Genomic DNA, 16023 nt, shown 5'->3' with positions numbered 1-16023 from the left:
AGACTACTTCTTGGATTAATGAGCAGGAAACAATAAAAGCAGAGGATTCTGTAAGGAATTAACGCAGAAGTGCCCCACAAGCCTAATTAGGATACCAAACAAATAAACATCGTTATTTAACCGAGATAAGCATTGTTTGAAATTTTTTATATAGGTATATATTTTACCAGAAAATTGTAGAATTCAAGCATTATATAAAATGCCTAGCAATGTATAAAATAAGCTTTCCTTTATCATCCTATGATACCATTATTATGTGAATCACAGTTCCAACTTTTATACTGAGGGAAGGAGTGAATAATGCTCCTCATATCTCACTGTTAAAATGAATATATACCTGTCATAAGTACTAAACATAATATAAAAAAAATTTTTATAACATGAAAACTTGGGAGATTTTCCATCCAATTTACGTTTATTAAATGCATTTTCCACTACCATGTTCCTAACATATTGAATTTTTTTGAACTTTTCATCTTTTTGTATATTTATACTGTATATTGATTATTTTTATACAGTATTTTTTGAAATTTATTGTATTTATCGTAATATTTTTGTAAAAATTTTGCAATAAATTTTTACATCCATATTATCCCTACTTCTCAAATTTTTTAACATAAATATGGTTCTACTTTGCCCATAATAGGTCCTCTTTAATAATAATATCACAGGACAATAAAGAAGTTTATTTCATACTTTGGCAGGCATTCTATACAATACAGTACCTGGTTTCTACACTTTGCCAATAACATATATATTTTTCTAGATCCATTTTACATTAACTTTTTTTTTCTCCTACACAGGTAGAACAGGATCCAGAAAAGTGGCCCCTCGCATTTCGCTTCCCACATTTCGCCCCCAGCACATTTCGCCTCCTGTAGATATTGAGTAAGCAACAGAAATGTAAATGATACACCTAATTTTTTAATAATTCTAATTTATTTTGTTTTAATAGAATAAATGAACATTATATTATTGTTTAAAACTCGAAATTGTATGCAATGCCTCTAAGGTAATCAATCACTTAACGATTTTGAAAATCTTGGACTATTCTTTTGATTCTAGCAGAAATTGCAGTGTACTTCTTGTTTCTTTGATTACCTGAATTACCGAAAATTAGTTGTGTAATTTCGAAATTGTGTAGCCCTTGTTGTTTCTTTAAACAATCAATGAATCGGTAAATATATAGGAATAAAGTAGCACAAGTTTCCTGAAATCCCCTGTGCCACCCCTCCACGCTGTTGTTGGTTCGTCCCGGGAGCAGTTCGTCCTGAGAATCATACATCAAAAGCTGCTGTACATTACAATCAATGATAATTTATTGATAATTTTGTGGAATTACTAGGTCCAGGAGATTGCTTGGTAAAGCAGGAGTACCATTGTTACATCGAACATGACGAATGGTTCGTTTAAGTGAATCCTTTTTAGGAAGTAATGCCGTGACATTCAGTGTTCGCGTTGCTGATCATTCAGTGTTCATGTGTAAACATTCCACAATTCGATGGCAAAAATGGGAAACTGCCGGCATCTCCGCTGTCTTCTTCCAATATATCTATCTTCAAAGTAGTTTGCAATCACCATAGCTTCAACTAAATCTTCAAATGCTTGAATAACGTTAGCAGGAGAAATAAATGCCAATGCCTGAATCATTCGGATCCAACGAGCAAATTCACGGTGTTGTTCATATCGGGCTTTTAAACCTTCATTCTGTACCTTTCGCCAAACGCTTTGGGAAAGATAAAAAAAAACAACTGGTATTTACAATACCAGGAAATTCTTGTTGGAAGGCTTGCATTGCACTTTGTTCAAAATCTGTAATAAGTCGCTGGGATTGGAGACCCGATTATAGATTTTTAACTTCTTGAAGCAACTTGACGTATGTGGCACGAGTTTTGTTTGGCAGAAACACGTAGACCACTGGAATAACTGCATTGAATTGAATCACATGAATGGTATAAAGCTGCTAGAAATGCGTGGGTACTGTGCTAAAAGTTCCATCAGAAAACCACTCCTGGCTACATGCCAATAACTGAAGATTGTTACTAGTGGAAAAAATAAGCATGCGACCCGGGAGCAGTTCGTCCTGAGAATCATACATCAAAAACTGTTGTACATTGCCATCGATGATAATTTATTGATAATTTTGTGGAATTACTAGGTCCAGGAGATTGCTTGGTAAAGCAGGAGTACCATTGTTACATCAAACATGACGAATGGTTCGTTTAAGTGAATCCTTTTTAGGAAGTAATGCCGTGACAGTGGCATGAACCTCTGCAATTACTGATGCAACAATTTGCTGTGGCCATTCGTTCGTGGTTGTTGCATGTTGCCATATTTGACCAATCAATTGCAATGCTTCCGACCTTGCAGCTTGAGCTGCATGGTTATGTTTAGTTACGACTTTCACAACTGGGTCTTCCAAATCCTCTGTCCAAACACACCCTTTGCAGGCGGAATGTTTTTCACAAACCCAGATTCCATGTTTTTCATCTAGAGTTCTCTTTGAAAACATGTAAATGTGGTTGTCATCATCTACCAATTTTATTTTGCCTCTTATAGACGAAACACTTTTTGCCATTGTACACACAGGATTAATCAATCAAGATGCAAAAATAATATGCAGATATTGCACTGCCTGCGACGCTCAGCTTGTTCACGCGATGCACTGCCGATAATGAGGCAGCGAAAACAGCAAACGCGTGCTGTCCACTGCGCCAGGAAATGTGAGGAGAGCCAGATGCAGGAACTTTTATTGTTTGAATTTAGACAAATCGGAACAAGATTCACTTGTTACTGAAAAGACTCCTATAAGATTAGTCACTGTTCCTTCCCCCCATATCCGTCACTAACCACGTAACTATCGCCCTTGGTCGAGTATATATTCTTTCCATTGTGAAAGGATTAACAGTTCCAGTTAATCCTTTCACAACGGAAAGAGAACCCTGAAGACATACAAAAGGGGAGATATTAGTTTAAAGGCTACATGAAAATTTGTACATGAATGTAATTTTGAAAATTTGTTCGGAAAAGTTAGAGTTATTGGAAGTTCAGTTCGAGTAATCGAGAGAGTTTAACACTGAATCTCCACTAAAGGGACTGGGACTTCAATAAAAATTCGAGTTCATCATCATCATCATCAGCCATATGGTGCAAGGAAGCCTGAGGCTTTTGCTGCACCAGCCAAAAAAAAAAAATTCTGAGTTACCTTGAGAGAGAGAGAACAGGAGTCAGAAGTAGAAGGGAATCACCAAGGAAGAGAAGAATGATGATATCCAGCTCAGGACCTTGGGTGTGCCAAGCCCACACTCATCAGATGTAAGCCCCTGCAGTTGGTACATTTCTCTGCCATTACTTCTACCCATATGCAGTACTTTTCATTTGTCAATGTTAAACTTCAGTTGCCACTTCTCAGCCTACCTGCCCAAATTTTTTAGATCCTGTTGCAGTAGCACACTGTCATTAATAGCCCTGCCAACCTTTGTATCATCTGGAAACTTTAACATTAAGCCTGATATATACCTTCATCAATATCATTGATAAATATACAAAACAACAGTAGGCCCAACAGCGAACCCTGGGGGACTCCACTAATAACATTAGTCCTAAGAGCAGTTAATACCATATTGCTCAATACCATATTGCTCCAATTTGTACAGTTGTCTTCCATGTGCAACAGTGTCAAAAGCTTTCCTGAAATCCAAGTATATATGATATCAAAATTATTTTTTGTATACAGTTCCTTAGTAACCACATCATAGTATTCAATCAAATTTTTCAGACAAGACTTTCCCTTAACAAACCCATGCTGTGTCTGAACTATTACTGCAGTCTTGTCTAGATGATCCTGCAATGCATCTTTAACCATCTTTAACTCAATCATTTTCCCTGGAACAGAAGTTAAAACTAACAGGTCTATAATTACTAGTGTCACGCTTAGATCCCCCCCCCCTTTGTGAATTGGAGATACATTTTCACATCTCCAGTCCATGGGAACTTCCCCTGAGTCCAAGGACGCTCTCATAATTATGGCCAAGGGTTTACTTACTTATTTTGCTACCTCCTTTAATATAACTGGATAGATCCCATACTTGGGATCTATCCAGTTAAATTAAAGGTGGTGGCAAAATCCCCCAGGTGCTTTTCTTATGTTTAATTTCAGCAATTTCTCCTCTACTTTGCTCTCAGTTATTAAAAATCATTAAGCATCCTGTTACAGTTTGCTAAACTTCTAGCATTTTCCTCCCTTAATAACTCCTCATGTGTGAATGTAGATGAAAAATACTCATTCAATTATCAGGCTATCTGAGCAGGATCATCAACAGCCGAACCATCGATATCAAGTGAACCAATCTGATTCATCACCATCCTTCTAGAGTTTATATATGTAAAGAAATCCATGCTGTTTTTCTTTGCATCCTTTAACAATACCATTTAAAACAAAACAAAGTATTCCAACAGAAAAACTACTGGACTGGCTAATGAAGTATAAAAAAAATGCGTTTGTTCTTTGATAACAAAAGTGAAAAATATAATAAGCATGTGTTTTTTCAATTTATTGAATCCTGAAACTTGGCCAAATAACATTTCTGGAGCTCCATGGACTGAAGTGAATAAAAATTAATAAAATGAAGCCAACTAATTTTTTTTAAAATATTACTGTATCAGTTTTTAAATATTTTGAATATCTGCCCTGCTCTGTTGAATATCTGTCCTGATAACATTGCATCTGGAAGGGGGGGGGGGGGGGGTAAGAGAAAAAGTGAGAGACTAAAGCCCTGGCTGAAAACTCGAACTGGCAAGTAAAATGTTTCACTTGATGGGCTTCCATTATAAGCTTAAACCAATAAAGTAATAAAAAGTTGACAAAAGTTTTTACAGGGACTTTTGAGCATAACACCTCAAATGTTTTTAATTTTAAAATTTTCCAATGCAAGTTCTAATGAATACAACCGAGAATTGACTGTATTTACATTTTTGTAACCTACTCATTATCTACTGGGTGCGAAATGTGCCGGAGGGTGAAATGCGAGGGGCCACTTTAAGAAGTTTAAGTAATAAATAGAAGGCATCCAAAAATTTCTTCTGGCTTTGCTAAACTCAGATGTGAACTACTTATTCATATTAATATATACATAATTCAAAAATTTCTGTCACTTTCCTGCAAAAACCTATGCAACAGACTTAATAAAATTAGTGACAACTGAGATTTTCAGTCTCTAGAAACAAACCCAAGTGTTAACTTGTGTGTTGTTAACACAATCATTTATATAGATTGTTAACGATGTGAATCAAATACAAACCAGAAAATCTTTATATTAAAATAGTTTATTTAAAGTTAAATTATGATGCAAACATATGAAACATATGATTAGAAACATATGATGCAAGAAAGCAAGCTTATACAGCATCACCCAAAAAAAAAAAAAACCCTTCCCATTTCACCCATCCATTCATTCATTCCAATTGTTTGTCTAGTTCTGCTTTGAATTTATTTACGCTTTCAACATCCACAACAGATGGAAGTTTGTTCCAGCAATCAACTACCCACTGGCTAAATGCAAATCTCCACACATCTATTCTACAACTGTCTTTCCTCAGGTTTGTAATCTGAGCAAGAGGAAGAATCCCATCAGCACTGAGCCTACCCAATCCATTCCAGGCCTTATACACCCCTTTCAGATGGCCTTGCAGGTGCCTAGTCTCCAGAAGCTGCAATTTGCAGAACTTAAGCCTTTCTTTCTAAGAGCACCCATTTGTTCCCCTCACTAGTCTTGTTGCCCTTCTCTCTACTCATTCTAGCAAGTCTACATCCTTCCTAAAATGAGGCTTTCAGACCTGTACGCAGTACTCAAGGTGTGGCCTGACCATTGCCTTATACAAGGGGATAATCCCTTCTTATTACTGCTCGCAAAATTCTTATATATCATTGACTAGACTCCATGGCCTCCTCTGGCAGCCTGTCTGCACTCAGAAAACTTCATATCTGACTGCACAATTACCCCAGGTCTATTTCATTCTCCGCTACCCTGAGTGTAACACCACCCTGTTGGTATATTTCTCTGAGGTTACTGCTATCCATAAACAGTACTTTGCATTTGTCAATGTTACACTTCAGTTGCCACTTCTCAGGCCATGAGCCCAACTTTTCCAGATCTTGTTGCAGCAGCAGCATATTGTCATTACTGTTATTAACAATCCTGCCAACCTTTGTATCATCTCAAAACTTTGACATTAAGCTTGATATACCTTCATCGATATCACTGATAAATATACAAAACAACAATGGGCCCAACACCAAACACTGAGGGACACCACTAATAATATTAGTCCACAGAGCAGTATCCATTGATTTTTTTTTTTTTTTTTTTTTTTATGAGAACCCCAAACACGAAAGGTATCAAAACCTATAGTACTTAGTACCGTGCATGGGTTGAAGGAGAAGTATGGGGAGAGAGGAGGGGGATGCCGGAAACTTTGCTCTAGAGACTAAACATGGGTTTCACCACTTCAAGCCTCCAATAAGCAAAGTGGTGGTATTTCACCGGTTGATGAAAGTCATCTACCACCTGAATACCATTCTCTGTCTTCCACCACTCAACCACTCTTTTATCCATTGTAACAACTTGCCCTTAATGCCATACTCCTCCAATTCGTACAGTAGTCTTCCATTGTTGGTTTTTAGGAGCATTAGCAACTAAGGTCATATTGCTCCTGGGATATGCGGTGGTCATTCCCTGACCTTTACACATCCTCCGTATTTGGTGGTCACGGGTTCGAACCCCGGTCTAATCAAGAAGTGTGTGCTACACACACTACTGCTCCTGCCCACCTGGCTACGGAGGTGCCATAGTCTTCCATGTGCAACAGTATCAAAAGCTTTCCTGAAATCCAAGTATATGATATCAAAATTACTTTTTGCATCCAGTTCCTTTGTGACCATATCATAAGTATCCAATTCCATGCTGTGTCTGAATTATTACTTTTGTCTTGTCTAGATGATCCTGCAATGCTTCTTTAACTAGTGACTCCATTATTTTCCCTGGAACAGAAGTCAAACTAACAGGTCTGTAATTACTAATGACTTTATCCACTGTCAATATAATTAACTGTAAACTCTACTGACCTAGTGGTCATGGAAAAGTATAAACAAGAACTTTTTTTTTTTTTTTAATGCAGGCCACTTCTAGATGTCAGAGTGGATATATTATACCCATTATTACCAGACATATTAACAATTAAAAGAGGGTAAATATTCACCTTCCATGAAAAATGTACCACAAAAACATAATTTGAGAGAAAAAAAAAATTATTTCTTTCCCATTGTACTTGCCATAAGCATTGTAATGAAAACATAATTGAATACAATGATTCTCAGACAGATCTCTCAGCAAACACCCCTCTGGGTAAATGTTCGGTCACCATATCCCCCCCCATGATTTTTTTTGAAATGTAAAAAAAGGACTTCTGCGAAACTAGGAATTTATAATAATTAGCTAAGATTTGTTAGCTGTTAGTTACTCAATACTAACAACGCCAACACACACAGTGTGTGCATGTTGGCATTGTTAGTACAGAGTTCAATTTGAGTTAGTATGTTTAAACTAAATAACTTTAACTGTGTATTCATTCAGCCAATTACATTCATTCCTTCACTCACTACCATTTACCATAACACTTATTTACTCTCTCTTGCTCCCTTACTAGGCCACTCTTTTTCACCAAAACTAGCATTTATTCCATTTTTCATTTCACTCGCCTTCTTTCATTCTACATTGCATCCCCATGCAACCAGTTAATATTATTCAGCCTGGTTGCATCCCTTGGCTGCCTGTGTATCTCCCTCCCCTTCATAATTACTTCTAGGACTGGTAAGAGTCATCATGGAACAAGTAAATACATGGGCTGTGTTAGGATAACTAAGAGTAAGCACAGGTGCATGAACAAGTAAATAATTAACCTTGGAAGCTACTAGATTTTTCATACCAACTAAGAAACACTGTTCAAAGTTTAGGCCCAAATGATTGTCATATGAACTAATGATACTTGTGACAGAGAAAAAAAATGCATGGGATGCATATAAATTATCAGGTGACACAGAAGCCTATGGTAGATATAAGCTAGTCTGTAATCAAGTCACAAAGGAGGTTAGGCAAGTGAAGGCAGATTATGAGAAATCTTTGGCAAAGGATGCAAAGACTTCTTTACTTATATAAACTCTAGAACAGCGGTTCCCAACCTTTTTTGACTTGTGAACCCCTTTCAAGAAAATATTTTTTAATGCGAACCACTAAGCCTATATTCTATGAAATCGTATAATATTTCTGGATTTTTATTACAAAATATTGTACTACATTTTTATAAGCAACATAGCATAATAATAATTTTTATTCTTAAGTATCATTTATACTTTGTAAAGCAGTTATTAATCAGTCCACACTAGATTTTGAACAGGCTAAAAGTAGAAAACTTGCTTCTTGTCCAATGGTAGCTGACCATTCTGGTCTCTTGGCAAAACTACTGGCTGAAATTTTTGCCCATCTCTGTTCCCACTTCTGTCAAAACCAAATGATTCTGTTGCCACATCAGCTAAAGATAAAGCTGACCTGCTGGCATCCTATTTTTCTTCCAACTCATGTACTGATGATCTTTTTAAATCACCTCAAAACCATTCCCAGACATCCAATGTCTCTTTGGCCTTCATTCAAAAGGATGTCAGAAGGAATTTAATGAATCTGATGCTAAGAAAGCTCCAGGTCCTGATAGTATTTCTCCACTTGTTCTCAAAACCTGAGCTCCTGAACTTACTTCTGTTATTTGCCAACTTTTTTCACTTTCTTATTCCAAAAGTGTTTTTCCTTCGGCTTGGAAATTTGCTCATATCCAGCCAGTTCCCAAAAAGGGTGACAAATCCCTCTCATCCAATTATCGTCCCTTTGCAATTACTTCTACTCTTTCTAAAGTAATGGAGAAATCAATTAACTGGCAACTTTTAAACTATCCAGAAACCTTCCATCTGATCAACGATTGCCAGTATGGATTCCGTCAGTGTCGATCCGCTGGTGATATTCTGGCCTATGTTGCCATTTGTTGACAAATTCAGTGTAAACGTTCGGTGAAACGCAAGCAGTTGTTCTTGACATTTCAAAGGCTTTCGATCGTGTTTGTCATAAAGGTCTTCTAAATAAGCTTCCATCCTATGGTTTGCCAGCTGTTTTTTGTAATTGAGTATCCAGTTTTATCTCTGACTGCTCACTGGTTAATGGTAAATGGCTCTAGGTCTTCTAACTTCTCCACTAATGCTGGTGTCCTCCCAAGGTTCAGTTCTTTCTCCCACTCTTTTCATCTTGTACATTAATTACCTTCTTCCATTGACTGGAAATCCTATCCATAGTTTTGCCAATGATAGCACATTGCATTCCACTTTCCAGTTTGAGGAACCTTGCCCTGCTCAAACAGCTTCAACTTCTAAAATATCCACTACCATTTCCTTAAATGCTGATCTCCAGTGGGGCAAAGATAACTTAATTTCAATCCAACTCAGTCCTGTCTTATATCTCGCAAAAAGGATTCTTCTGCTCCTATGTTTATCTTCAATGATGTTCTAATTTCTAGGCAAGATCTTGGGGATTACCCTGACTTCTAATCTCTCCTGGCACAAAGTACATTACAAATATTGCTTCCTCTACATCTAAAAAAAACTTGTTTTTCTCTTTTTTCTCTTGGCGTTACTTTTCTTCCAAATGGTTGCTGACGCGGTAAAAATCGCAAATCCGGCCTACCATGTAATACTGTTCCCACATCTAGGGCAGTGCCCCCAAACCTCTCAAGCTTCTAGATTCCATTCAAAAGAGGGCATTCAGGTTAATTAAATGCCTGTCTCATCTTTAACAAAAAAAAAAATTATGATATTAGGGTCACCCATAAATGATTACCTCTACCCATATATTTATTGTGTCTGAAACCGACTAACTCATCCAGGGAGTGAAAATAGCCCATTAAAATTCCTCGCATCATCGACGGATTCAAACCTGGGCATTTTTCACACAGTGTGGGGAGGATGGTGATGATACCACTGTGCTACCACACAACAGTCTCATATCTAACAGAGTCTCTCCACTCTCTGTCTCATAGACCTTTGTATAGATACTTCCATGGGCACTGTTCTTCCGAATTGGCTTCTATAATTCCCACTCGCTCTTTCAAAGCAATCCGAACACATGCCGCAACCAGTCAACATCCTTTTACTGTCCAAGTTCAAACTCACAGAACCAACTTTTCATCTTCCTCATTTATTCATTCAATTTCCATTTTCTAAAACAACCTTCCTTCATACGTATTTCCTGAAAATTACAATCAACAGAAGTTCAAGTCTAATGTCAACAAGTATCTTCTTTCAACTGTTCAACCTTCAACCCATGCACAGTACTAAGTACTATAGATTCTAAAAAATTTTAAAAAAATACCTGTATATAGCAATGGTCCTTGAGAATCAAAAAAAAAAAAAAAAAAATTGGTATGAAAAACATATTTATTTAACATGATATACTGTAAGATAGTAAACTAATTATAAGGAATTGTGATTTCTTTCTTTGGCAATTCTTTACTTCTTATTTAATTTGATTTTACTTTATTGTTTATTATTAGTTATATTTTGTAGCTTACAATAATATACCTATGTAAATAAGCAGATGCCATTATAGAATTTTTAGTGCAAACCCCTGGAACACTTTCCAGGGGGGGTTCCCAAACCATTGATATCAAGTGGACCAATCTGATTCATCTGATTGATATCAAGATATCAATGGTTCGATTGTTGATGATCCTGCTCAGATAGCTGAACAAGTATTCTGCATCTACATTCACACATGATGAATTCAGTAGAGAAGTGGAGGCCAGAAGCTTATTAAACTCTAACAGGAAGGTAAATGATTTTGTAATAACTGAGAGTAAAGTGGAAGAGAAATTGTTGAAGTTAAACATAAGAAAGCCACCTGGGGTGTGGGGGGGGGGTCTATCCAGTTATATTAAAGGAGGCAGAAAAAGAAGTAAACAAACCCTTAGCCATAATTATCATAGCATCCTTAGAGTCAGGGGAGGTCCCCACAGACTAGAAATGTGCAAATGTGTCCGCAATTCACAAAGGGGTTTCAAAGGGTGACACGGGTAATTACAAGCCTGTTAGTTTAACTTCTGTTCCGGGTAAAATAATGGAGTCACTGGTTAAAGATGCATTGTAGGATCTTCTACCACAGTTACAGTTCAGACACAGCATGGGTTTGTTAAGGGAAAGTCTTATCTGACCAATTTTATTGGATACTATGATGTGGTCACAAAGGAACTGGATGCAAAAAATAATTTTGATATCATATACAGTAGGCCCTTGATTTAATGGACCCTGATTTAATGGACTTCGGCTTTAACAAACAAATTTCTGTTCTAAAGGAAAAATTTAGAACCTTTTTTTTTTTTTTATTTGTGAACAGAGCACGCTAAAAGGTTGGGTCAATGAGTCAGCATTATCTTATCATGCATCTGGTGTTGGGCTGGGGGGGTATTACATCATCTAGGTGAGGGGGGAGTTAATAGAAGGGGTGTGATTAGCACTGTGCATCAACACTGTCAGTCTTCAGGTGCAGTTCATCCTATTCTATTGTTTTTGCATTTTACATAATTGTGATTTTTACATATTATAGTAATAACAGTGTGCTACTACAACAGGATCTAGAAAAGTTTAGCAGATGGGTTGAGAAGTGGCAACTGAAGTTTAGCATTGACAAATGCAAAGTGCTGCATATGGGTAGCAATAACTCAAGAGAAATGTACCAACTGTGTAGAACTACACACAGGGTGGTAGAGAATGAAAAAGACCTGGGGGTAATTGTACCATCAGATTTGAAATTTTTGGAGCAGTGCAGACAGGCTGCCAAAGCAGTTCATGGGGTATTGTCAATGATATACAGGAACTTTGCTAGCAGGGATAAGGAGGTGATCATCCCTTTGTATACAGCAATGGTCAGGCCACACCTTGAATACTACATACAGGTCTGGAAGCCTCATTTTAGGAAGGAAGTAGAGCTGCTGGAATGAGTACAGAGGATGGCAACAAGATTGGTGAGGGTAACGAAGAGGAGCTCTTACCAAGAAAGGCTTGAGTTCTGCAAATTGCAGCATCTGGGGACTAGGCACCTGTGAGGTGATTTGATTGAGTGTTTAAGAGTTTGAATGGATTGAGCAAGACTTTGAATGCTGATGGGATTCTTCCTCTTGCTCAGACTAAACACATTAGGGCATTGGCATGTTATCCTACAGGCAAAAAAGACATCTGCCTAGGAGTCCCAATCAGAGGGGGGGGGTCCAAAATCACTGTTTCAAAAACTCATTGCTGTTTTTTACTTATACTTAAGTGATTTCTATCAGAAACTGAACTTTCTACCTGCCAATGAACTTTATTTGAAGATTAATTTGAAAATTAAAGTTTTTTTCCAAAAATGGTTTTACCAATTTTGATGAAATTCTATATTTAGTTCTTATGTCATATAATTTGTTTGTTTTGTTGTCACAATAAAATGAAGTTTAAAATGTTCTTTATTAGTTTTTTCTTTAGATGAGCCCCCCCCCCCAAATTCCATTTTGCCTTAGGCTTCATGAAAGTATGAAGATGGGCCCCAAATTCCATAATGCAGTGGCACGTTATAACTTGCCACTGCATTAGGAGGTATAAATTCAAATTGAAGGACGGTTGCAGAATAAGATGTCTGGAAGTTTGCCTTTAGCCAGCTTGGAGGGAATGGATATATGAAATGACAATTGCTGGGTTTCTTTTTTTGCTGATGCTTGCTTTCTTTCATCATTTACCACTACTAATACTAATGACTTATGACACCACAAAACAGGAGCCTTTAGCCAAGGCTGTTATTGAGATACTGGTATCCACACATCTTGCACCCATAATAATTCCACAATGAAAACCTGAAAGATCTCAATACCAACCCACTCTTCCTCACAGTCACTCAAAAGTGACTGTCATGCGAAAATTACGATCTTATAACAGCCATTCCCCACTTTCAGCCTCCACCAGTGTCACAAACCAGTCCTTTCCTACATAATGGGATGTTGCTAATGCAAAGCCAACTCAGTGTATTTAAATTTTCCATTTAACCACAAGAGCTCACAAGACAGAGATAGATAGAACAATACCATATTTAATAGCCATGTGAAATTCAAATCCAGTCACTATATATTTTATATTTATATATACATATATATTAAACATATTACAATATTAACATATGTAATTTTGCAATTAGGTAACAATACGATATGTAATTATATTTACAGGCTTTATATTCATATTCTGTGCTTATTATGATATTCTGTATAATTACATCCTATATTTGTAAAGCCTTACTAACCAGATGGATGTTTTTGGACTGCATCTTACACGTAATAAACAAATCTGATAATAATAATAAAATGAATTTGGTTACTAAATAATTTAGTAAAAATTAATGAAAATCAAAGGGCATTTCTGATATGTTGCCAGAGGTGCAAAAAATCGTGCCTCTGTCTAAAGTCATATTTATCCAATTGACATTTGTCCACTTGTATGTTTCATCTGAGAAAAGGTAAAGATTATTTAACCCATTTAATGCTTCAATTAGATCACCTCTCAGATGTCTAGTTTCTACCCCCAACTAGGCTGTTGCTGTCATTGTTTGATTGAAGTGTTTTGACACAATGGCAACTTCGGGCACATTGCACCTAACTCCCCAACTACGAACTACAGGGAAAAAATAATTTTAACATCACATACTTAAACTTCAGAAAAGCTTTTGAAACGGTTCCACATAAAAGACTGCTACAAAAATTGGAACAGTGTGGCATTAGAGGCAAGTTACTGCTATATATAAAGAGATGGTTGAGTTGGAGAAGGCAGAGTAGTTATCAGTGGGCACTGCTATTCTTGGACCACTGTTATTAGTGGAGTTTCCCCAGGGTTCAGTGTTGGGCTCATTGCTGTTTTCTATATTTATTAAAAATATCATTGAAGGCTTAGGGTATAAATTTTCAAATGATATGAAGGTTGGCAGGGTTGTCAAAAATCAGGGATGGGCTCACACCTGGTGAGTATGGGCTTGGCACACCCAGGGTCCTGAGCTGGATATCATCATTCTTCTCTTTCTTGGTGATTCCCTTTTACTTCTGACTCATTCACTTCTTTCTCTCAGGGTAATTTTTTTTGGCTGGTGCAGCATAAGCCTCAGGTTTCCTTGCACCATATAGCTAATAATAAAGATCTAGAAAGATTAGGTAGATGGGCTGAGAGGTGGCAATTGAAGTGCAACATTAGTAAACGCCAAGGTACTGCATATGGGTAGCAGTAATCCCAGAATATCAAACCAACTATACTGTCCGACACTGAAAGTAGTGAAGAATGAAAAAGAGCTGTGATAATTGCACAGCCAAGCATCAATTCTCTGAGCAGTACAAATGGGCTGATAGGTCAGCTCAGAGGTTTTGTCAATGATATAGAGGAATTTGACCAGCAAGGATAGGGAGGTGATTATTCCATATAAGGCTATGGTTAGGCCACCTCTCGAGTACTGCATACAAGTCTGTAGGCCTTGATTGCCACCAAATACGGAGGATGCGGAAAGGTCAGGGAATGACCACCGCATATCCTGGAGCAATATGGCCTTAGTTGCTAATGCTCCTAAAAACCAAATAACTAACAACCTTGTTTGCCTTCAGTCTGGGGGAGGGGGAAATAGTTGATCACTAGAACCAACTAGTGATGAGCACAATCAATTATAGATTTATGATAATTAGAAATATGCCTAATGCTGAGGAAACACGTGAGGATGGGGGAGAGAAGTGTGTCATAAGGCACTGCAGAGCTTCATCTTTAGTTTGATTTCATTCACTGGCTTTTTTTTTTTTTTTTTATTATGGAAATCATTTGCTTATTGAAATAATCGAATACGGATTATTTGATTATAACTATCACTAGAACAAACTGCCATATGATATTGCGGAAGTGGATAGTTTTGAATATATTCAAAGAAGAATTAGACAAAGCGAGGATGGGCAGGCCCGTATGTGGCCTCTTCTGGTATCACCACCGGCAGAAATAACGATATTACGATATTTTATATTTCAGTCCAGTAATACGTGCTTTATTTTCTTCGATATTTATGAAACTATTCGGGTCTTACACTGCGCCACTGCACGCATCCTTCCTAACTTATGAGAATTTTTTTCCATTTCCTTTAAAACTCCAACTTATTTTTAAAATTCTAACATTCTCCCATATTCTTCCAGACCCACATCGAAGGGTATTCAAAACTCCATCTCTCTCTCTCTCTCTCTCTCTCCCTCCCCTGACAGTAAAATTACTTTTTGGTACATGAAGAAACAGTTCAATGAATAAGCCGATATAGTATAGTATACTATATACCTCCATAAAAATATAAAATACCAAAACGGGATTGAAAATCTTATTACCTTCAAGAATAACTTGACCCAACCATCTGTACCATTACGAAACAAATTTGTATACATTTATTGCTTTTCTTCGCATATCACATGTGTCTCAACAGGGGTAGCAACGCTTCTTCGATAAAGTGGTTCTCAATAAAAAGTAGCTCTTGTTTTGGTTAATTATGAAATGTTAAAACTTCGAAGTAATTACGCAATAATCTCTTAATAACCCTCACACACACCGCATAGCACAGGACAACATCATAATACTGTTACTACTCTGTCCACAGTACTGTATACCTTAATATCTCAATGTGTTTCAACATTATACCTAGTTCCGAAGCGATTCAAAGTAAAAGAATTCGCTTGAAGAAACAGTTCCAGTTTAGTTTCTCTATCATGCAGAAAGTTCCATTTCCAAGGCAACTTCCCATCATCTCACAAAAATCAACAATCCGTAGATTTATTTTTCACTGACTTTTAATTTCTTTTATTTATTATTTTTTAATGAAAACCTAAACACGAAAAGTATCAGAACCGAAC

The 16023-nt window shown here is 36.9% G+C and overlaps 1 protein-coding gene across 1 annotated transcript in view; it reads right to left on the bottom strand.

The window, feature by feature from the left end:
* The window catches only part of Arms (Ankyrin repeat-rich membrane spanning), a 680132-nt gene extending 664354 nt beyond the window's left edge, over positions 1 to 15778 (bottom strand). Inside the window, exon 1 of the mRNA XM_090381558.1 lies at positions 15505 to 15778. The gene's annotated coding sequence lies outside the window, so the exon portion shown is untranslated. The remainder of the gene's footprint in view (positions 1 to 15504) is intronic.
* Between the last annotated feature and the right edge of the window lie 245 nt (positions 15779 to 16023).

This window comes from Mastigoproctus giganteus, chromosome 9 (genome assembly GCF_048544385.1).
Source record: "Mastigoproctus giganteus isolate SK-2022 chromosome 9, ASM4854438v1, whole genome shotgun sequence".
Taxonomy (NCBI): Eukaryota; Metazoa; Arthropoda; class Arachnida; order Uropygi; family Thelyphonidae; genus Mastigoproctus; species Mastigoproctus giganteus.
The sequence above is the reverse complement of the archived record's forward strand: the minus strand, read 5'-3'. Positions and strand labels throughout refer to the sequence as shown.